Below are 22,181 nucleotides of genomic sequence, written 5' to 3'. Positions count from 1 at the left end.
AAAAAAAATTTTCATTTTGGAAAATTTAAAGTCTTTGGAAAAGTTGCAGGAATAGAATAATGAACTCCCATATACCTTCGCCCAGATTCATCATTTTTAAGCATTTCTCCACATTTGAGTTCTCTTCCCCCCACTTCTTCAGCCCCTGACCCCTTGCATCTGAACCATTCCAGAGTAAGTGCAGACTTCATGAGCCTTAATGCTTCAGCGTGTATCCCCTAAGTACAATGACATTCTCTTACATAATCACAATGCAATGATCAAATTCAGGATTGATACAATACTATTATATAATATACAGTTAATATTCAATTCTGCAATTTTTTTCTGACCTAGAATCCAGGCTGGATCACCCATTGTATTTGGTTGTCATGTACGTAGTCTCCTTTAATCTGGAACAGTTCCTCATGTCTTTCATGACATTGACATTTTTGAAGAGTACAGGCCAGTTTTATAGAATGCCCCTCAATTTGAATTTGCTTGATTGTTTCCTCATGATTAGATTCAGGTTATGCATTTTTGGCAGGAATACTATATAACTATTGTTGTGTCCTCAGTGCATCACATCTGGTGGCACATGATGTCACTTTGATCATTTAGGAAGAGTTGTGTCTGCCAGATTTCTCCACTTAGAGGAATTTATCCTCTTTGTAATCAGCAAGTAATCTGTGGGGAGATAGTTTGAGACTCTGCAAATATCTTGTTCACCAACAGACTTTCACCCAATCATTTTAGTATCCATTGAAAATTCCCATCTAAATCTATTCTTACTATGGAGGTTGCAAATTTGTGATTTTTTAAAAAAAACTAACATTTCTTTTACACTTGGCATTCCACTGTAAAAAAGAGCTTTCTCTTCCCCACTTATTTGTTTAATTACCCTGTATATCTTTTTTATATCTGTATGGACACCTGGATTCTTTTTGTATCCAATATTTTCTAACCCATTATTGTTGTTTTGATGCTAAAAGTGCCCACAATTGGCTAGTGGGAGCTCCTTCAAGCTGGCCCCTATGTTCTTTGACATATCCTCATCAATTTTTGAGGATTTACTTTCTGCCACAAGATGCTTATGGCTCACTTTGTTCTTTCCCTGCCCTAGCCCGGAATCAGCCATTTACCCAAGGAGCCCCACTTCCTTTTAGAGGGGAGTGTACTTAGAAACTAAAATCTGGGTGCTCGGGGTGCTCATCACTACTGAAATGTCATTGATTCTAGGTGCTTTCAGTGGATAGGAGGCATGTATTTTGAAAAATTCATGGGTTCATACTGATACTTCTCATTCCAATAAAACACTAGAAGGCTCTTCCTTGCCTTCCCTCATTCCATAGGTGTATCTCCCTTTTCCCATATTTGCTCATTTAAGGCATGGATTTTTTTTTTTTCTCTCCAAAGCCCCGGTAGATAGTTTTATGTCATAGTTGTGCATCCATCTAGTTCCCCTATGTGGGATGCTGCCTCAGCATGGCTTGATGAGTGGTGGTGCATAAGTCTGCGCCCAGGACCCAAACCAGTGAACCCGGGGCCGCCTAAGCAGAGCACACGAACTTAACCACTAGGCCACGGGGCCGGCCCCCAAAGTATGGATTTTAAAGCAAGATAGCATTCCTCCTTTTCTCCCTCCTTTCTCAGCTGCTGAGATAATTTGTTTTGACATTCTTCAGTTTCTATAGTTTTTTCCAGTTGATTTTCTCACATTATAAGCATGTTCAGGTTTCCCTAAGCATTTCTTTCCAGAGATTTCACTGTGTAGAAGTACCACATTAATGTTATTTATCATAAATCATATGAAGAACAATTCTCTTGCTTTCAGTGAGGCTGAAATGGGCGTTGTTGATAACTTCCATCTGCTTGGCAGTTTACAAAGTACTTCTTTACATGTACTACTTCATTTACTCTTAATGGTGTGAAATCTTCAGGTCCCAGACAAAATAAACAATAGGTACACCCAGCATTTTGTGAATGTTTCACATAGTAGGACTCAAATAATACCTGCTGATTTTTAAAAAGATGCATTTAGAATCTATAACTGATGAAAACAGGTATTAAATAAAAGCGTGAATAATCCTCAGCAATAAATAATCTGAAATTTTTTGTACCTACATTGGCATTGTTTGTTATTGTTATTTTGTAGGACGTTTTTGTCTTCCTTAGAATGTTTTTAAAAAGATGTCTGCTTCCTAAACATACACCAAATTACAAATGCCTTTAAAGCAATGGTTCTCAAATGTGGCTGCACATAGAATTGCTTGGGAAGATGTGAGTGGGGGCTATACTTCTCACCAATTAAATCAGAATCTTTAGGGTAGGCATCAATGCTTTTTAAAGCTGTCCAGAAGATTCCAATGGGCAGCCACTACATGGGTGAGGGAAGGCTGTGCTAAGTTTTGGTGAGAGTGGATTGGGTCACAGCTAAAGACAGGGGAGCTTGATCTGGGCCTGATTTCTGATTTTAAGACTGATACTCAAAGTTTGCAAGAATATATTTTGAGCTTAACCCAGCAGTAAAAGGCACTGAACATATTCTTTTATTTTTTCATTAGCCAACCATATTCCCTTTATTCTAAGATTTACAGGATTTTCACATTTTAATGTTTCTGAAATCATGTCATGACCTAAAATTGCTGGGGGGGGGCGGGCAGCACGGTTAGCACACGTGCATTGTAATGTTCTAAAGCTGTACCTATAGCAGGTTCTTAAACCTCAGTCTGCATCAGAAATACTTGGAGTACTTGCTCCAAATGAGCAATCTTAGGCCAGTTTTGGGCCTTTTGAAAGGGTCAAAGTTAACCAGCACCCACAGGTGATTCTGATTCACCAGGTCCTTGGACTTTGCTTTGAAAAAAGAGTGGTCCTCTCTCCTCCCCTCCAGCCGTGTCAGCGTCACCTAGAAACTTGTTAGAAATGCACATTCTCAGGCCCTACCCCAGACCCACTGAATCAGAAACTCTGGAAGTTGGCACCAGCAATCTGTATTTTTACAAGCCTGATGCAGGATAAAGTTTGAGAATCACTGTTTTGAGAAATACTGTCAGTGTTTTCCATACTTCTTCGATGATAAGAATCACCTAACCTTCTTTTAAAAACACAGAATCCGGGTCCCACCCCTGAGAATTAAAATTCCAAGGGAAGAGGTGGGTAATCTGTATATTAACAACAATCCCAGGTGATTCTTATCTTCAGACAAATTTGGGAAATACTGAGATGGAAAAGCCAAGGATGTGCCAATTCACAGTCTTAGATTCCTTATTTAGGGTTTATCTTTGGATTTTGTGTTCATCATCACATATAAATTTTATAACAGGTTTATGAAGTAGATACTATTACCAAACCCATTTTACATATGAGAAAACTGAGGTTTAGAGAACTTAAAAAACACATATTATATAGATAGTAAACCAGAGAGCTGGGACTCAAACGAGGAACTTTCTGACACCAAAGCCTTTGTTCTTAAACTTTTATAAGGTAACTGTGTGCAAATCATTGTTGTTGTTGCAATGTAGTGTAGCTTGTAGACAGGTAACTTGCCCAGAGTCATTCCTTGGTTCAACATTTAAGAACTACCATTTGTAATCCCAACCAAGCTTTTCAGACTTTCTTCCCCACTGTTTCTCAGCATAAATTGTTCCCTCCGACAAAGCCATTTTACTGCTCATCCTTGGCTTCCTTTGCTCACTTCTACTTTTACTGTGGTACTCACTGTGGCTTTACTGATGAGATCTCTCCATTGTCTTGTCTTTCAGGCCTCTTACTTACTCTCTCCTTATTTCTTCCCCCAAAAGACTGTCCTTCCTTTTCTCTAACATTCTAAAACTGGGCCATCCCTCAAGACTCTGTTTCAGTCTAATTTCCCTCAAGCCTCCCTGACTGCTCAAGGCCTCAGTGAGCTCTCCCTTCTTGGAATTACCATGACACTCTTGGCCTACACCCTCTATTTGGTCCCCAACATGGAGGGCCCTGCTGATGCATCTTAATCTTTCATCTAGATTAGCTCCTTGAAGGTGCTACTCTGTCCCTGGCCAAGTGGTGGGAGCTGCTAAAATATCTGTTGACCTGCAATCAAGTCAATCCAGTTAAAGACCCATAGAGACCGAAGATGGATTTTAAAAGTAAGAAAGACAAGTGTGGGACCTTCTGGGAGAATCTGTAATGAGGTTACACTGACGATCATGTGAGCAATCATTGGATTTGCAAGGGTAGTTAGATGAATTTAATGATTATTCTTTAGAATTTTGTTTGTAGGAATCCTACCCTTTCTTCCAAACTCAGAAAAAGCTGGAGGAGAAATCTTTTTTGGTGGGGATGGAATGGCAGTGGCACTGGGAGAAGGGGTGGAGGTGTGGTGTATGTTTTGTAAAGGGGAATGGCTTTAATTAAAAAAAAAAAAAATGTTTTTTCCATAGTGATCATCATTACAGATGAGAATGTATTTTCTTTTAAAAATACAATGGATACTGCCTATTCTGGTTCCATTCCAGACGTTAGGAACACGTCCTAAAACACTAATAGGTTTCAGGACAACAATGGCATTCTAAGAGGTAACATGAGACTTCTGGTTTGAAAGTCCTGCATTCTGGAAGCCCAGACCTGGAAGAACATGTCCAAATACCTCTGAGCTAGGGTCAGGGCCAACACTGGGGAAAGGGCGCCACCTACTGACCAGCCGTAGTCACACTGTTTCCTACCAAGAGCCTCCCATTTGGTTTGCCTCAGCAGGTATCCCAAAAAGGATGGCCCTAGGGAAGTTGTCTGCCAGCACTCATCCCCACCGTGTTTCACAGGGAAGTTCATGAGGACATAGCCACACAAAGTGAGGTGTTTCAAGTATATGTCTTCTATAAGAATCTCTCTCAGGAAGAGTTCTCCGTTGCAGAACAGTATCAGCAGCCTTGGTGCAGACAATGATAGAACTAATATTTGGTTGAATGATGTTACATAAAGTTATGGTTCCATCACATGGATTTCAAAGACAATTGTGTTGTTAAGGAGTGGAGAGGGCAAAGGGTAAAGTTTAGGACTTGACTCTTTTAGAAGGGTTTGAATCCATTTAAAAGTTTTAAAAAATAGAGATCCATTTCATTTAAAAATAAAACTTTATTCTCTAACACATTAGGAAATGGAGAGCTTACATATAGAAAAGTGTCGTTAGATACACAGTAGAGTTTTAGAATGTCGACTGAAGTGATGGGACACTGACAGAAAGGGCACCTGTGTCTCTTGATATACCTTCAGCCTCAAGCTCCTTGTCTAGGTGATAGTCATAATTGCTTGTCCTTTCAGCACCCTGTTGGGTCAGTTTTTAAAGTACATTAGAGGTTGACAAGATGGATGGATGGGATTTGTTTCCTCCACCATGAAAATGCATCCAGGACACATGATTGTAGTTATGAGAAAGGCCACTTCCTAAATCAACTGAGATCCAAAATGTGATTCTTTTGCTTTTTTGGTGAGAGTGGTATCTTAAAGAGAAGACACTTTCACTGAGTCAGTACACAGGGGAATGAGAGAGAGCAGAAGGACCATGGGGGAGGAGAAGGAATTGGTCCTTCAGCAGCCAGAGAAGGACTTTGCAAGCTGCATCTTGGCAAATTGGCTTTTGGGGGCTTCCCACTTTCACCCTCAGCAGCACTTAATCCCTGGGGAATTCCAGCCCTCTGGGTCCTGATAAACAAACTCACATTAAACTTAACCTGCCTTTGAGATGCATTCTCAGGAGGGTTTTACCTAAACTAGAATTAGAGGAAGGGAGTGCTGCTTAACCCAAAGGAATAGTACTAACAGCCAGCACTTACTGGTGCCAGACACTAAGCTAAATGCCTTCTACAGATCGGTTCATGGATGTTCCCTACAGCCCAGGAAGTAGGAATAGCACAGGCCCAGGGATGGAGGTTCAGGAACTTGCCCAATGTTCCAGATCTAATGAGTGAGAAGGCTGAGATCTGAACCCAGTTCTGCCTGGCTCCAGAATCAGTGTGACATTCTGAACCTCTAATGGTGGCATTTCAGAAATTGCTAGTGGAATTATCTTGGAGCTAGAGAAGCTACAAAAGACCCCATGGCTGATCTCTTTCTTAGATATAAAGGGCTTTGCTGTGATTGACAGAGGATCCCTTACTTTCTTTTTTTTGCCTGAAGACCATGTAGCTTCCTCAAAGTTCTAAATGACCTTAAGTGGAAAAGCAATACTTACCTATCGACTTGAATGTGTGTGTGCGTGCGCGCGCGCGCTGTGCATAAAGTGGGGATGTTGAATCAAGAGTAGGACACTGAAGAAACAGAGAGCAGTGAGTGGCAGGCAGCTACACAGTGCCAGGAGATGGAGCCTGGTATAAAGAGCACTGGACTGGGAGTCAGCGGTCCTTGATTCTGTCTCTGCCTCTGCTATTTACAACAACAACAACAGCAGCAACAATGGTAGCTAACATCTGAATGCTTACAATGTGTCAAGTGCCATTTCGAACATTTTATATGTATTAATTCACTTAATCGTCATGACCATCCTATGGATAAGTACTATTAATAGTTCCCATGTTACTGATGAAAAAATTGAGGCACACGGCAGTTAAGTTACTTGCCCCAGGTCACACCAGCTAATAAATGGTAGAAAACTGGCTTAAACTCAGGCAGTCTGGCTTACTACATTATTATGTAATACTATCTCTTGGATAACTGATTCACTAATTGTGTCAATTAATCTTTCTGGGCTTTAGTTTTTGCCATTTATAAATTAATATTTTTAACAAATATTGAGTTCCAAGATTGATCAGGTAGAGATGGAAAAGATCATGCACACAGACCCCCCCCCCCCAACACACAGTGCAAAATGCAAAGGACAGGCAGTCCACATGCAGCTGGTAGCACCAGGAAAGGTTGTAGGAGGAGCTGGCACCGGAACTTGATCTTAAGGTTGGACACTGGTCCAGAAAGGGCATCCCAGGCAGAAGTAAAGCTCAAGGTGAGTTTGGGGACTTTAGCAACTTGTCCATTTTGACTGAAGAACAGGGTATTGGGCAGGGGGCACTGCCAGAGGGAAAGATCGAGGTCCGAGGTTAAGGAGTCACATCCAGAACCATTAATATTCACAGTAGCGTGTAAGTCAAATTTGAGTGGGGAGAAACTGGAGGCAGGGAGACCCGTGAGGAGGCCAGAGAAATGGTCTGGCCCTGAGACCTAAGGACCTCAAGTCAGGTGGAAGAGGAGGGCTGAACAATGGGGATAGATACCAGAAACATCAGGAAGGCAGGATGGTGAGGGTGAGATGGGATGGAGGACGTGGTAGAGTGAGCAGAACGGCCAAGTGCGAGGGTGACAATGGCTTGCAAATGAGGACAGTTCCGCTGCTGACTTCTTCAAATTAAGATTCCTGTGAACTCTGTAGGCAGAACCCTTGGCCAGAGTTATTGGATTTGTATGTCTGAAGCTCAGGTTAATGATCTTTAGAGGAATATGATAATGACAGCTATGTGCCAGGCACCCCTCCCCCCATCATCTATAATCAGCAGAAGAGTACTGCTGTACAGCTGTGTGGCTTTCATCTTAGGTTTTTCCTTACCCAAAGAGGCAGCATAGCATAGTGCTAACAGGGCAGACTCTGACGCCAGAAGACTAGAGTAAGTAGAGGAGCTACTGACTAGTTGTGTATCCTGGGCAAGAAATTTAATCTTTCTATGCCTCAGTGTGGGCATGTGTAAAAAGGGGATAACGTTGCCCACCTCATAGGGTTTGGTGGGGATTAACTGAGTTAATATATGTAAAGTGCCTGGCCTGAGTAAGCACATAGGAAGTATTGGCTATTCCTGTTGATGAGTAAACTGAGGAGCAGAGAGATGAAATGATTGGCTAGCAGAGCCAGGATTCAAACCCAGGCCCGTCCAGCTCCAAGGCCTCCTTAATTTCCACTGTGCCTCTGAGAGCAGAGCCCTAACAGAGATGAGAAAGAAGTGCAGAGGATTGTGGGAATAGTATGTCAGGTAGCAGAAGGAGAAAGAACAGGAATAAAGAACTTTTAAAGAAATCTTTTCTGTTCTTCTGATTGTTAAAATAAAACAGCCTCACTCTAAAAATTAAAACATTGTAGAACTAAATTCCTGTGATCTAACCACTTCCCCTGCTCTCTTGTCAGCCAGCCATTGCTAACAGACTTTGAAAAAACAAAAACAAACACAGGACATTATAGTATCATAGAAAGCATGGGAGGAGATGACTCAAAAGTGCAGAGGTAGCTGATAAGGCTGGATGCAGGAAGGTCAGGGCCACGAGGCTTGGTATTGGGGAGGGCAGAGAGGGGACATCATGGTAGGGTGGGAGTGGCAAATGATGCAGATCTGGTAGTTAGGTTTAGAGTGAATCTGGTGGGGGAAGGAGGGGGCAGTGGGCATAGACAGCTCCAAAATAAGGGGGCTGGAGCAGAGAGTTGTGGGAGTGGGAAACTTTTTTGTGCTATGGACCCCCTTTGGGAGTCTGATGAAGCTTAGGGACCTCTTGCCAAAATAAGATTTTAATGCCTAGAATAAAAGACGTGAGATTACAAAAGGTAAAGACTTCTATCCACAGACCCCTTGAAATTCAGAACTCCTGTAAGGACACTTTCAGCTTTAAAGATTTGTTACTTCTGTGAAGTTTCCATCCTTAGAAGCTGCCTGCTGCCATCTGAATTCTCTAAATCCTGTCTGTATAGAAACCCAAAGATGCCACCAGAATGTAGAATGAGTCCAAATCTCTAGCTCTAGACTGTGCTTTTAGACAAGGATCTATCTTCAGGTGATCTCGGCAGCCTAAAACGTAGAGAAGTTGTATAAAACATCAACATCACCACCCCATTTACTTATTTCAGAAGGATGTTGGCAGAGTGGAAAGTGTTTTGGAGATTTTATGTGCTGATCAAATCCTCACAGTGTTCCAAAAAAAAATTCCACCAAGATCCAGAGACGGGTAATCCTGGGTTATTGAATCATTACAGGAGGTTCTTGGTATGCTCCACATACTTGCAAGATGGCTGATGCGTTTCCCTATGGGGTTGGATCTGTTCCCCCTGCCCCATATGGCATATTTGGGGTTTAAGTTTACAAATAAAATTCAGAAAATCACCAGTGACTCTTCTTGGACCAAGTGGAGGGCAGAAGGAAGGCTGGCAGTAGGCATGGCCCAGGGTGGATTCATTGGTGCGCATAAACTGGAAAAATGAGTTTCTGAGATTTTCCTTATCACCCATTCAATCAGAAACTGGCTGAGCCTGACTATAAAGTCATTATTAGTACAGTAGATGAGGGAGTTTACTTCAAATAATCCCATTTAATGTTCAATTATGTTTTTAATATTTTTTAAAAACACAGGAGTATGTCTGTAGGAAAAGAGCTTTTCTACTCTTTACCCATAACTTGAAATTGAAATCATCATCCCAACTACATTCATTGTTGGAAGTACTATTTTGGGTTGGCCCTATGTAATGTGAAATGAAGAGAAAAAGTGTGTAGCTGAATCCTGATATGGAAATCCAGACTTAAAAACATTCTCTGATGGTTTGGCATCCACGGGATAAATTGGTCATAGTTTTCAACAACTCAGATCAAAGCCAAATGCTGTTTGCATTCAGACAGTGATTCAGGGACCATGTCTTATTTGGTTTCTTTGAAAATAGAGCACAGACATTTTTTCATACCTTCGAGAGAAATCTTTTGGCCGCCAAATTTGTGCCTTGTAAATGTTATTGTACCTAATACAAAGTTTTACATCTTGTCTCAGATGTCTTTTTCAGAGTTATTCCACCATCCTCAAGCTGAGTAGTTTATTGCAATGAGGGTCTCCTGATGTAATGTGAAAAAAAAAATCGGCCAACTGGTAAAGATAAAAAAGAAATGAGAGTAAATAAAACACATATGGAACATCTACTTTCAGTGTTAAAATGTATATGAGTGTGTATGCAAATCAGCCATCCAAATAGAAATCTAGACTGGGCCCACCTTAGGCACAATTATGAAGCAGCAAAGTTTGCTTTCTGGGGCCTTTCATTCTCCTTACCTGGATATTTTTCCATCACCTCCACCCTACTTCTTTCTCAGTCTGCTTTCCGATCCTTCTGAACCTCAGAGAGTCAGAATTGCCCCAGTTCCAGTACCCACTTCAGGACTCCTGCCCACACCACGCATTTCCTTTTACTTCTACTCCCCCTTCAAATGCATGTGTCCTGTGTCCCTTTTCTGTGGGCCTTGCTCGTCAGAGAGGAGCTCCAGGGGTAAGTGAGAATTATTTAAATGGCTATTCTTAAAACAGATTAACTCATAGCTAGTTTTTGATTTTAATGAACAGATTATATGTTTTTTGAATTGTTTCCTGATTTTGTTTTGTTCGCTTAACAGACTTTATTGAGTGTCTGTTATGCAGAGTGCAGCGGCTTTGGTGTAGTGGGAATTATAGGAGAGCCCAGCTGTTGATTAAGGGGGTGCACCATATACACAAAAGGTTAAACAGCACGGCAAGATAGAGTAAGAATTAGGAGATGACAGAAGCTGATTTTATTTTCTCTAACAAATGCTCATTTCATACATTGGGTGTGGCAGACACTGTTCTAGGTGCTTCACAAATATTAACTCATTTAATCTTCAAAACAACGCTCTAATACTATTGCTATAATCATTCCTGTTCTGCAGATGGAGAGACAGGCACAGAGAGGTTAAGTAACTTTGCCCGGGGCCACTCAGCTATTAAGTGTGGAGCCAGGACTGACTTCCAGAAGTTTGGCTCCAGGGTCTGGGTCTTTAAATCATCTTGATGCAGCCTCTCCAGCTTCAGAAGATGAGTGCCGAGTGCAGGACATAGACAAGGGCTCTGAGTTTGAAGGCAGGACCCGTTCTGGGTGAGCTAAAGAGGTCAGAGAGGGCTTCTGTGACAGTGGTTCTTCACCTGGCTGCCCATTACAGTCAACTGGAAGATTAAAAAAAGTCCCAATGCCCAGATGGCATCCAGGCCGATTAAATCAGACTCTCTGGGAATGAGGCTGGCCAGCTGTACGAAGTTTCTCCAGGTATTCTAAAGGGCAGCCAGCATGAGAACCACTGCAGGGAGGAGGCACTAGGACTGGATCCTGAGAATGGGCTGGAGCTCAGGAAGAGTGGAGGAGAGGGTGGTCAGGTGGAAGATGGGGGTGCAGAGAACAAGGTCCCTCCTCTTTTTTCTCACTTTCCATCCTCCTCTCCCGCCGCCAGTTTTCTGGATCTTCCTCCAAACTCCCTTCTTTCTCCTCTTCTCAGACCTTGTCGTCCCCTCCTTTCCTTTGCTTCTCTCATCTCATCTCCTCTGTCAACCCCTCTACCCTCTTCTTCCTACATCCTCCTGCTGCCTGACCTCTTTCTTCCAGCTTTTTGGTCATTTCACTTAACATTGCCCCTCCTCCCAGCAGAAAGTGAGCAGAGACAGAGTTGAGGCTCATAGATCAATTGCAAGGCCCATTCATAGTGCTCCTGAAGGAATTAAGGGAAGGCCTGGGATGTATAGACTCGGTTCCCAAATAGTATAATTAGTGTTAAATATTGGTAAGGCTATATTATGTAGGGACTTAGAGCATATGGCGCCTAGCTCTGGGGGTGAGGGGAGAGAGGAGAGCTTGGAAAGTATATTAGTTTTCTATTGTTGCTATAACAAATTACACTCAACATAGTGGCTTAAATAACCCAACTTTATATCTTACTGTCCTGTAAGACAGAAGTCTGACCTGGGTCTCACTGGACTAAGGTCAAGGTGTCAGCAGGGCTATATCCCTTTCTGGAGGTTTTAGGAAAGAATCTGTTTCATTGCCTTTTCCAGCTTCTAGAGGCCACCCACATTCCTTGGCTCATGGCCCCTTCCTCCACCTTCAAAATCAGCAACATAGCTTCTCTCTGGCCCTGCTTCCATGGTCATCACATTGCTTTTTCTGCCTCTTTACTTTTGCCTCTCTCTCCTACTTTTAAGGACTCTTGTGATTACATTGGACCCACCTGGATAATTCAGGCTACACTCTCCTATTTTAAAGTCATTTTATTAGCAACCTTAATTCCATCTGCAGCTTAATTCCTTTTTACCATGTAACCTAACATATTTGCAGGTTCCAGGGATTAGAATATGGACATTTTGGGGGAGACATTATTCTCCTACAGCAGAAAGCCTCATAGAGTAGGGGGAGAAGCGGATAGTAAAGGTCATTCCATGTAGATAGAATAGCAGATGCAAAGGTTTGGGGGCTTTGGAGAGTGTTCAAGGTAGGTTTTTAGGAACTATAGTAGTTCAGTACACTTGGTAGTGTCATATAACAGACCGTTACATGTATCATTTATACAGTATATTTTGTTCTTAAATTTTACATATAATTATGTTTACCACATATCTCATCAAAACATCTTACAATAAGCAGTACTCTGCGGGGGCAGTACAGTGCTACAGCTAAGAGCATGCACCCTGGAGCCACAGGGAGCTGGGTTCTAGTCCCACCTCTACCATTTATTAGACCGATACCTGTGAGGATTAAATAAGATGAAAGAATCTCAAGTACTTTGCTCAGTCCCTGGCATATAATAAACCTCTAATAAAATGTAAGCTATTATTTTTTCCATAATTAAACCATGCCTTAAGCTTATGGATTATAACTTGCCACCTTCACTTTCTCCTTAATGTCTACTTCTTGCTGGAAGAAAAAAGAAAGCAGTGACAGAAAGAACATTTCTGACCTATGCAACCTGCTGAGATAACATCATTATTATCAAACTCAAATTGTCTAACTGCTGGGGCCTAAATTCAATCTAGAATCTAAGGACTCTCTGCCCCTGCCACTTACGACAACAGCCCCAAATGGTATCTATAGCTGAGTTCTAAATGACATTTGGTTCCGAAACAGAAAAGCATGGGTGTGGGGGAGGAGGTGTTGCCTGCTGAACTGAAACTTTGTAAGGTAGGATTAATAACAGCAGCAACAAAACCAAAAATGAGTGGGACTCAGAAATGCCTGGGAAGGCACTTCTATACAAATCTTTTTTATTTCTGAATGTCAGTCCAGGAAAATCTTGGCTCTGTTTTATCTGGGAATGAGATGAAGTCCAATTTCAATAGGAATTTGGGAATGCATATATTTCCTATTAGGTGCTGAGTTCTGGGGCTACATTTGTTAACCAGTAACTGAGAACATGTAGAAATGGCCTGGCTTTTCAAGGCAGTTGTCTGACAACCAAATGGATAAGTTACTCTATCTGGCCCCCAAAGGTTGACCAGCTGGTCTGAAAGGGGGCGTTGTGTAATTACTGAGGGAGTGGAATGTCTCTTGCTTAATATTATACTGGCCAAATGGTAGGAGGATCTTGAAAAGAGCATGAACCATAATTTAATTAAAAAAAAAAAAAAAAGCTAAAATGATATCACAAAAACTAAGTATTTACTAGGTGGTGAGCCCCTTTAAATCTGTCCTGCTTATCTTTGTACCCTCCATGGTGCCCTGAACGCCTCAGGTGCTTCTATAAGTTACTTTCAGCTAGTTGTTTAAAAAATAAAAGGGATCTACTGGCTCCCACAAATGAAGAAGTCCAGAGGTAGATGGAGATCAGGTACTATTCCCTCAGGGTTCTGGCCCTTGTTTTCTGCAGCCATTTCCACACTGCCCTCTGCTAAGTGTCAGCTTTCTCTGCAGGCTGAGATGAAGGCAGTTTCACTTCTGTTTCTTTACAACACACAGAGGAGGAAAGGCCACCTTTCCAATGGTTCCCTAGAAATAGGAGAAGCCACTTTCCTCAGAAGCCACCAAAGAACTTTCCTCTCACGAGAACATCTCATTGGCTCAAATTGGGTCACATGCCCATCATTGAACCTATCCCTGTGGCCAGGGGAATGCCCTGCACTGATTGGCTTAGGTTCGGATTTATGAACCATTCATTTTGACCAGCCGAGGGAGATTACTCTCACAGTCATCAAGCCCATTCCTGGAACTGGAGCTGGTTTAATTTCCCCTGAAGCTCTTGGGCTGTGTCCGTTATCAATAGAGGAAACCCCTGGTTGCACACGTGTGCTGGCCGGTGTTGCAATTCCCATTCAATCTTTGCAATAACTCTGGGAGTAGAACTGAGGTCCCCAGTGATTCAGGAACTAGCCCAAGGTCTCCCAGTAAGTGGTGGAATTAGGATTTCTAGGTTTTCTGATTCCAAAGTCCACCCACCTTCCAACACACCACCCTGCCTGAGTGAATGAACAAATAAATGTCCAGTGGAAGCAGGGCTCCCTGCCCTGAAAGAGTAATAGGGTAACGGTTAACGTGGGAGACTGTTTCTGTTTGAAGCCTGGCCATTCTCCCACTAGCCTCGTGACAAGGAGAAGATATCCCACCCCTCTCTTCCTCTGTTTCTTCATTTGTAAAATGAAAGTTCTGCTGAATCTTACCTCATTGGGATGTTGTGAGAATTAAGTAAGGTCATGCAGATAATGAACTTAGAACAGTGCCCTCAGCCTGAAGGGAGTCAACACTCTTGCCCGGGGTGGGTTTGCTTTGGGTGCAATTGGTCTTTTGTCCAATGGACAATAAAATTACACTCCTCCCTGATCTACAGGGTTAACAAGAAAGAAGTGTTTATACATGTGAAAACCCCCAGTGCGTTAGTATCATGAAGATTTAGGATTTGGAGAAAATTTCCAAATGTATTCAAAACCCCTTGTAGGTGTATTTAGAACCTGAGGTGCATTGTGAAGGAATCTGAAAAGCCACTGAATTACTGTTTTTCAGAGCTTAATTCTATGTAAAACTTATTAGTTCTCAATTATTCTGATGGTGTCCTATTGCTGTCCTGCCTTCTTCATTTCCTCTCATTTTTAAAAAATTCATCTTCCTCTCTGCACCCTCATTCTATATTTTCCCTCCTCTTCCTCCCCATAATTTAGTACATATTTTTCTTTTTTTGGTAGACTTCAGAGTGTGATGCAAATGACCTGGTTTGGTGTGGTGTGATGAAGGTAGGGGGGTGTCAGATAGGGAAGGGTCCTTGGGGCAGTGGAGTGGGAGGCTCACCCTCCTAAATCTAAGCATTGCCTAGAGACTTTGAATTTTCTTCCCCAAGAAATAGGAAATAATATTTTAATCTTCAGTTTACAATGAAGAGCCTGGGGGCACAGAAAGAGAATAACAGGTGTTTTAGACTCTTTTGGAGTATTGAAATGAATACATATACACACAAAGACAATTGTTAGTGCTATTCACCATCTCTGAAAGTAGGGAACCATTCTTTCACTTCCTCATTAATTCATTCATTCAATTAGCATTAATTACTTACTAGTGCCCAGCAGTATTGTAAAGCCATGAAAGGCTTATGAAGAAATGTAAATTTTGGCTATTAGAACGCACTTATAGAAGGTAGTTATGGATAAGATAGCATCATGATCAGGCAATTAATTTTACAACACCATATACAAGTGGCCAGTTTGGATGCTAAGTGGTAAAAGAGTAGGAAACTGGCTGACTGTGGAATGTTGTATATATTATGAATTTATTGTTATTTGGTAAACTCTTTGTAGATATACCTTAATAATATGTCAATGAATATCCCATCAACCTTTGTAGAAATTAGATGCATCTCAATCTGGTTTGTATAAAATAGGAAGAAAAATTTTACCAATCAAAAAAGATGGGGAGACATTGTATAGAGTAAAATATTTCACATTTTGGTCACTTGCATGTGGAATGATACATTTTAGACTCTGATTTACAGTTTTGACCTTAGAAAGAAAAAGAGTTATGATGCTGTGAACGTAATGGGTGTCAATAATAATTTTAAAAAATTGCATCATTGATATGTAAGCAGGAGAGTCTGAGCTGACTGCACTTGTAGCAAAATTAGTAGAAAGATCAGCTTAAAAGTTTTATTAAGGTGTCAAGCACTGATAACATTCCACTATTTGTACTACTTGCTTAGGAAGGTAAAATGGAAATTTTCCATCTTACACATTTAGTTCCCCTCTTTAAGTTGGCAAACACTGACTTTTTCCACTGCATTTCTACATAACTGGACTCTTGCCAGCTCTCGTGTGTGTGTGTGTGTGTGTGTGTGTGTGTGTGTGTGTGTTTTCATAGCTAGGCATACTATCACTGCTGCTGTTAGCTCAACTTATCTGCATTTTGGGGTTAAAACTTGTTTCTCTCTATGGATACTTTATAGGAGTAGGAATCTGATGATAGTCCTTTGCAAGTCTGTAAATGGTTTGCTGTCAGATCACTCAGACTGACACAAATAATAGTTCTCCTGAAGTTTGCAGTTAGGATGTTCCCTCTGGGAGTCCACTGTGTTCCACTACTATAGCTATGAGAGTGTGCATGTTCTTATTTTGTACTCTAGCTTTGTGTGAGCAGATACATAAGATCTATGCCTTTGGTCCCCTTTCTGATGCCGATTCCTCCTTTTGGAATGGTCTCCTTTGCTTACCAATTCTCTACCCATTTTTTGAAGTCCAGTTCAAACAGCCAAGCTACTCCATATTGTTGTAGGAAATTATTCTTGCCTCCTCCACATTCAATTGTGCTTATCTTATGTAGATCACAAGATGATCTACCTTGCACTTTATACACCTGCAGTGTACTTTGCACACATTCAAAGAGCATGCGCAGTTATTTTGTAGGATAGCAATGTTGAAAGAACTCGGGGCTTCTAGACTGACAAACTGTCTCTCCTCCCACTCTAACTGTTTACTGAACTTCAGCCTCCTTGCTTCTGAATGGGAGATTACCAATGGCCATCTCATACAATTGCTTTGAGCAGCAGATGAGATCACCTGCAAAGGGCCACCATTTCTTGAGGGTTTGCTATATCCCAGCCACTGGGCAAAATGCTTTATGTAACATCCTTTCTTGTACTATGCCTATAAGTGTTAATTCCTTTACCCTGAATCCTGGGACAGAGTGGATACTCACTAAATATTTCTCAAATGAATGAGAACTGGACTTGAACTGGCAGTGAGGCTCTGTCTGCTGATTCAGCTGCGCTGAGTCAGTGGTTGAGATGCATACAACTGACGACTCCACAGAGGGAGGATACCAAGTGGGTTGCAGTTCCCAGCTATCTGGCTGAAAGGCTGCCAGGGCATGAGTCCTAAGCACGATGGAGAGCTCATGGGGAAGGGAGAGTGTCATTGCTGAACTACACTATTTCCTTTCCCACTCATTACTCTCCCCTCCCCCACCCTTGCTGACCAATTCAGTCCAGAAAAGGTGCAGATCTCATTCTGAGTCACTCCAGGGTTGTATTTCGAGTGCTGCATTTTTACTATATCCCACGGAATGTAAGGACATTGCAGATCTACATTCCTGACCAAAAGAAAAAACAAAAGTCAACCAAAGCACTGTACCTGTTTAGTGGTAAATGTCTTAGGTATTTTAGAGGCTCATGAAAATCTCACCTAAATAAAAAAATGGCAGTCTCATCCTTGGGCTCTTATAAGTGAAGAGAATTTTGGGGATCTCCAGGTTGATGACTAATAACTTTCCCAGTGTTTTATTTCCATGAGCCATTGATTAAAGTAGGGTGTAGCACTGTATTTTTCTCTTCCAGCTAAGCTATTCCCATTGTGGGAAGTTTTGGAAACTTCTGTAAGCCCCTAGGATGTCATTTCATGCATCAAAACCATTGTATTTGAAATGATATTTGAGGCACATTGGAAAGGTATTTTGTAGCCTCCACCCAGGCTTGTCTTGTTCATGGGGAGCAGTCTGTACAGCACGAGAGTCTGGATGATGAGAATTTCCTGTGGTGCACTGAAGGGTCAGTGTTCCCATCTTGCTCTGTTCCTGAATGCTGGAGTTAATGATGAAGAGTTTTTATGTGAATGTCAGGCATGTTGCAATAACTAGCCACAATGGAATAGTCATGGCAACTTCCACCACTTGGTTTCTTTGTTTTTGTGATGTTGCTGCATGCTTCATTTTATGAGTATTTTCTTTTTTTTTTTTTTTTTTTTTTTTTTAGCTTATTTGTTTATTGCAGTAACATTGGTTTATAACATTGCAAAAATTTCAGGTGTACATCATTGTACTTCTATTTCTGCATGGACTACATCATGTTCACCACCAAAATACTAATTACAACCCATCACCACACACATGTACCGAATTATCCCTTTCACCCTCCACCCTCCCCTTCCCTCTGGTAACCACCAATCCAATCTCTGTCCCTATGTGTTTGTTTATTGTTGTTATTATCTACTACTTAATGAAGGAAATCATACGGTATTTGACCTTCTCCCTCTGACTTATTTCACTTTGCATTATACCCTCAATGTCCATCCATGTTGTCACAAATGGCTGGATTTCGTCGTTTCTTATGGCTGAGTAGTATTCCATTGTGTATATATACCACATCTTCCTTATCCATTCGTCCCTTGATGGGCACTTAGGTTGCTTCCAAGTCTTGGCTATTGTGAATAAGGCTGCAATGAACACAGGGGTGCATGTACCTTTGCAAATTGGTGTTTTCAAGTTCTTTGGATAAATACCCAACAGTGGAATAGCTGGATCATATGGTAGTTCTATCCTTGATTTTTTGAGGAATCTCCATACTGTTTTCCATAGTGGCTGCACCAGTTTGCACTCCCACCAGCAGTGTATGAGAGTTCCCTTCTCTCCACATCCTCTCCAACACATGTTGTTTCCTGTCTTGTTAATTATAGCCATTCTGACGGGCGTGAGGTGATATCTCATTGTAGTTTTGATTTGCATTTCCCTGATAGTTAGTGATTTTGAACATCTTTTCATGTGTCTGTTGGCCATCTGTATATCTTCTTTGGAGAAATGTCTGTTCAGGTCTTTTGCCCATTTTTTAATTGGGTTGGTAGTTTTTTTGTTGTTGAGATGCATGAGTTCTTTATATATTTTGGAGATGACGCCCTTATCAGATGTATGGTTTGCAAATATCTTCTCCCAATTGTTAGGTTGTCTTTTCGTTTTGTTGATGGTTTCCTTTGCTGTGCAGAAGCTTTTTAGTTTGATGTAGTCCCATTTGTTTATTTTTTCTATTGTTTCTCTTGCCCGGTCAGACGTGGTGTTTGAAAAGATGTTGCTAAGACCGATGTCGAAGATGAGTATTTTCTTTTTTTGTGTGTGGTTGAACCCATCTATTGCCATCTTGTGCTTGGATACTCACATTTAAAAGGAGATGAAGAACAGAGGGAAAAACTGGAAAATTGACAGAATGACATAACTTAAGCACTTAATAATTTATTTCCCTCCCTCCACTTCTGCTCACAGATATTCTGGTGATTAATATTCTGATGAGTGTGTCTTTAGGAAAGATAAATAATGCCTTCCCTAAAGGGAGTCTTGAAGAGTGGATTATAACAAGACATAGGAAGAAGTATTGTGAAAACTGGATGTTTTTTTGGTGATGTCAATATCATGGATGCAGACCAACTCTAGTAATATTCTTTCTGAAATAAGATAAGTGAAAATTGCCAACAATGTTTTTGGTTTGGTTTTCTGGGGCGAGTCATTTGTGTACTTGAAGGCTTCTATCTTGATCATAGCATCTACTACCTGAATGCTAATTTGTATTTGAGTGAGAACTCTAGAAGAGAATATAAGGACTGGTGAAATTCTAAGTGTCTTGAGACATCCTCATTCATTTCCTTCATGAGAGTGAATAATAAATACTCTCACTGCAGAAAGGCCTAACTGGAGGATATTGTGTGCCTTACATGTGTTGATTCCCAAGATGGAAGTCTGTGCATCTGTGGCAATACATGTGGGGAACCACTAATAGTTGGCCTTCCGGGGACAACCTCTTGAGGGCTCTAATCGAGCCAAGCAGAAGGGCTGGGGTCACAGCTTAGGTGGGGTATGAAGCTGAGGATGCTGAATTCTTAATTCTATATAGATGCAACATATGCGGGGAATGTGCCTCCATTCCTAGCTGCCTGTGTTTAGGATTTTGCATGCTTCTAACACTTCTATCACCTCTCTTCTCTGCCTATACTTTACTTTAAAAAGATTTCAAAGGCATCCTCTGTGCGTCACCTGTCCATTTTTGAAGTATTTATGTGCATCCAATCATGTATATTCAAAAGACCTTTATGCCAGTTTTCATATTTTAGTTTTTACTCTTTCCGTTTTACTACCGGATATTTTTTTTTCTCTTAGTTTTTTACGATTTGACATCAAATCCTGTCGGAACGCTGACACTTTTTCATGTTACAGAAAAAAATCAGTTCAACAAATAAGGCCCAAGAAGAAGGCGAAGTGTCTGCCATTACCCTGTTCTGGAGTTCCTGGACTCCCTGGAGCACTGGAATGGCTATGTGTGTGAACGCGTCGGGAGGGAGACACTAGCTCGGCCTTCGAATTGGCCAGCTTGGTGACCAGCGAGCCCGCCTCCACCCTTTCCCCCTCCCCCTCTGGCGCTCACAGTCAGGAAGCAGCTGGCTACAGGCCGGCCCTCGCGGCCGCACACACATCCAACACTTCTCGCCGGGCCGCCTCCCTCTTTCCCTCCCTCCCTCCTTCCCCCTTCCCCTCTCACTGCAGCCGCGTCCACACTGAGCCGCCGGGGCAGCCCACAGCGGGGCGCGCACGGGCACAGCGCCGGGGGCTGCCACTGCCGCCCCTCCCAGCACTCCGCGTACGCCGCCTGCAGCTGTCCAGGTTCGCACCAGCGCTCCCCGACGGAACTCGCCGAAAGCAACTAGCCAGCATCCCGGGGCGGCCCCCAGACGCATCCCCCGGCCCAGGGCGAGGATGAGCAGGACAGGCGAGGCACAAAGTCGAAACTTAACTTTTTAAAAACATTATTTGCGTGTGTATTTGTGTGTGTGTGGAGGGCAGAATGAGCTGATGCCGAGGGTCCATCCACCCTCCTTCTGTCTCCTCCTCCCCCGGCCGCCGCTGCCCTCGCACACGCGCGCGCACACACGGCACTTGGGCCGGGTTTCCGCGCTCCGTCCCCCGGCTTGGATGGGAGTTTTCATTTCCGAAGGAGGCAGAGCCCGTGGAGCGCGCTGAAGGACTAGAGCCCCAAGTTTCTCCTCGCCAGTGCTGGCCGCCCGCTGTCACTCGCACAGGCTGGCCGGGGGAAGGGACTCGCACGCCGGGCTTTGTTGTGGAAATCCCGGTTACCTGGTAAGTGGATGCCATAGGAACTTTGCTCGCAGGCGAGAGACGGGGAGAAACTGGGCGCTTGAGAATGTGGGAGAGTTAACGCTCAGAGACACAAACTAGAGGTTAGAAATAGTTTTCCGCGCTGAGCCGGTGGCGTTCGCGCGGCTTTAAGGATACGCGCACCCCACCCCCAGATTCTCTAAAAGATCTGTTTACTGAGATAGATCGCAACCTTCAACTAGGAATCAAGCTGTGTTCTTGTCAGTTGCCTAAGAGCGCCCAGTGTAGAAGACGGAAAGGAAATCAACAAGGTTTTAAAGTTTCTCTAATTAGGAAGAGTTTTTGTTTTTGGTTTTTCTTTTAAACTACAGGGCCAGAGGGCTACAAAATCAGGGCAAGTTACAGGACGCACGGGCATGGTCGTGCACGCCACCCATGAGTCCCCACTGAAGGGAAACTGTGGAGAAGTGGGAATTGATGAGGTGACGTGAGGTCTCTCGCGCACACAGGGCTGTAGTTGCCTTTTCGAGTTCCATGTGTTTGTGGAGCTCCACGAAGGCTGTTTTCCACGCTATGTCTCGCGCAAACGGACGTTCCCATTGCTCTGAGTGGTCCTCGGATTGGGGGTACGTTAATGCGTCGCGGGAACGGGTCCGGTGACCCGCAGCCGCCAGGTCTATAACTATAATCTTCCCACGCCGCAAAATGCTCAGACACATTCAGACGCGCACACTCCCCACCGGGTTCGTCACCTCGCGTTTACATTTTTATGGGGCCCGACAGAATGTCAGCACTGTTTGGAAAATGTCTCAGTCTCGGGGACTTTGTCCTGCGCACGGCTCCAGTCCCTATAAATGACCCTGTGTGTATTTTGAAGTCGGCCCGGGGCCGCGCTTTGGAAAGCGTGAGTGAGCAGCCGGCTCTCTCCTAGACACACACCTTGCCCGGAGCGACACTTCCAAGTTACTCACTGGAGCTGACAAGTCACCTCGGGGATGAGGAAGTCACCCAAGTGTCTGGAAAACTTGGCTCTGACGGATTTGTCATCCTATGGATGATTCAATTAGGTATCTGGAAGGAGAAACTTTGGGAAAGGTCGTTTCTG

General features: G+C 42.8%; 1 pseudogene; it reads right to left on the bottom strand.

Annotated features, from left to right (window-relative positions):
* Positions 1–20,697, bottom strand: part of LOC101401630 (elongation factor 2-like) — a 97,020-nt pseudogene extending 76,323 nt beyond the window's left edge.
* Positions 20,698–22,181: the final 1,484 nt, after the last annotated feature.

This window comes from Ceratotherium simum, chromosome 20, assembly GCF_057802395.1.
Source record: "Ceratotherium simum simum isolate JZ-2026a chromosome 20, ASM5780239v1, whole genome shotgun sequence".
Lineage (NCBI taxonomy): Eukaryota > Metazoa > Chordata > Mammalia > Perissodactyla > Rhinocerotidae > Ceratotherium > Ceratotherium simum.
This window is presented reverse-complemented; position numbering and strand designations above follow the sequence as displayed.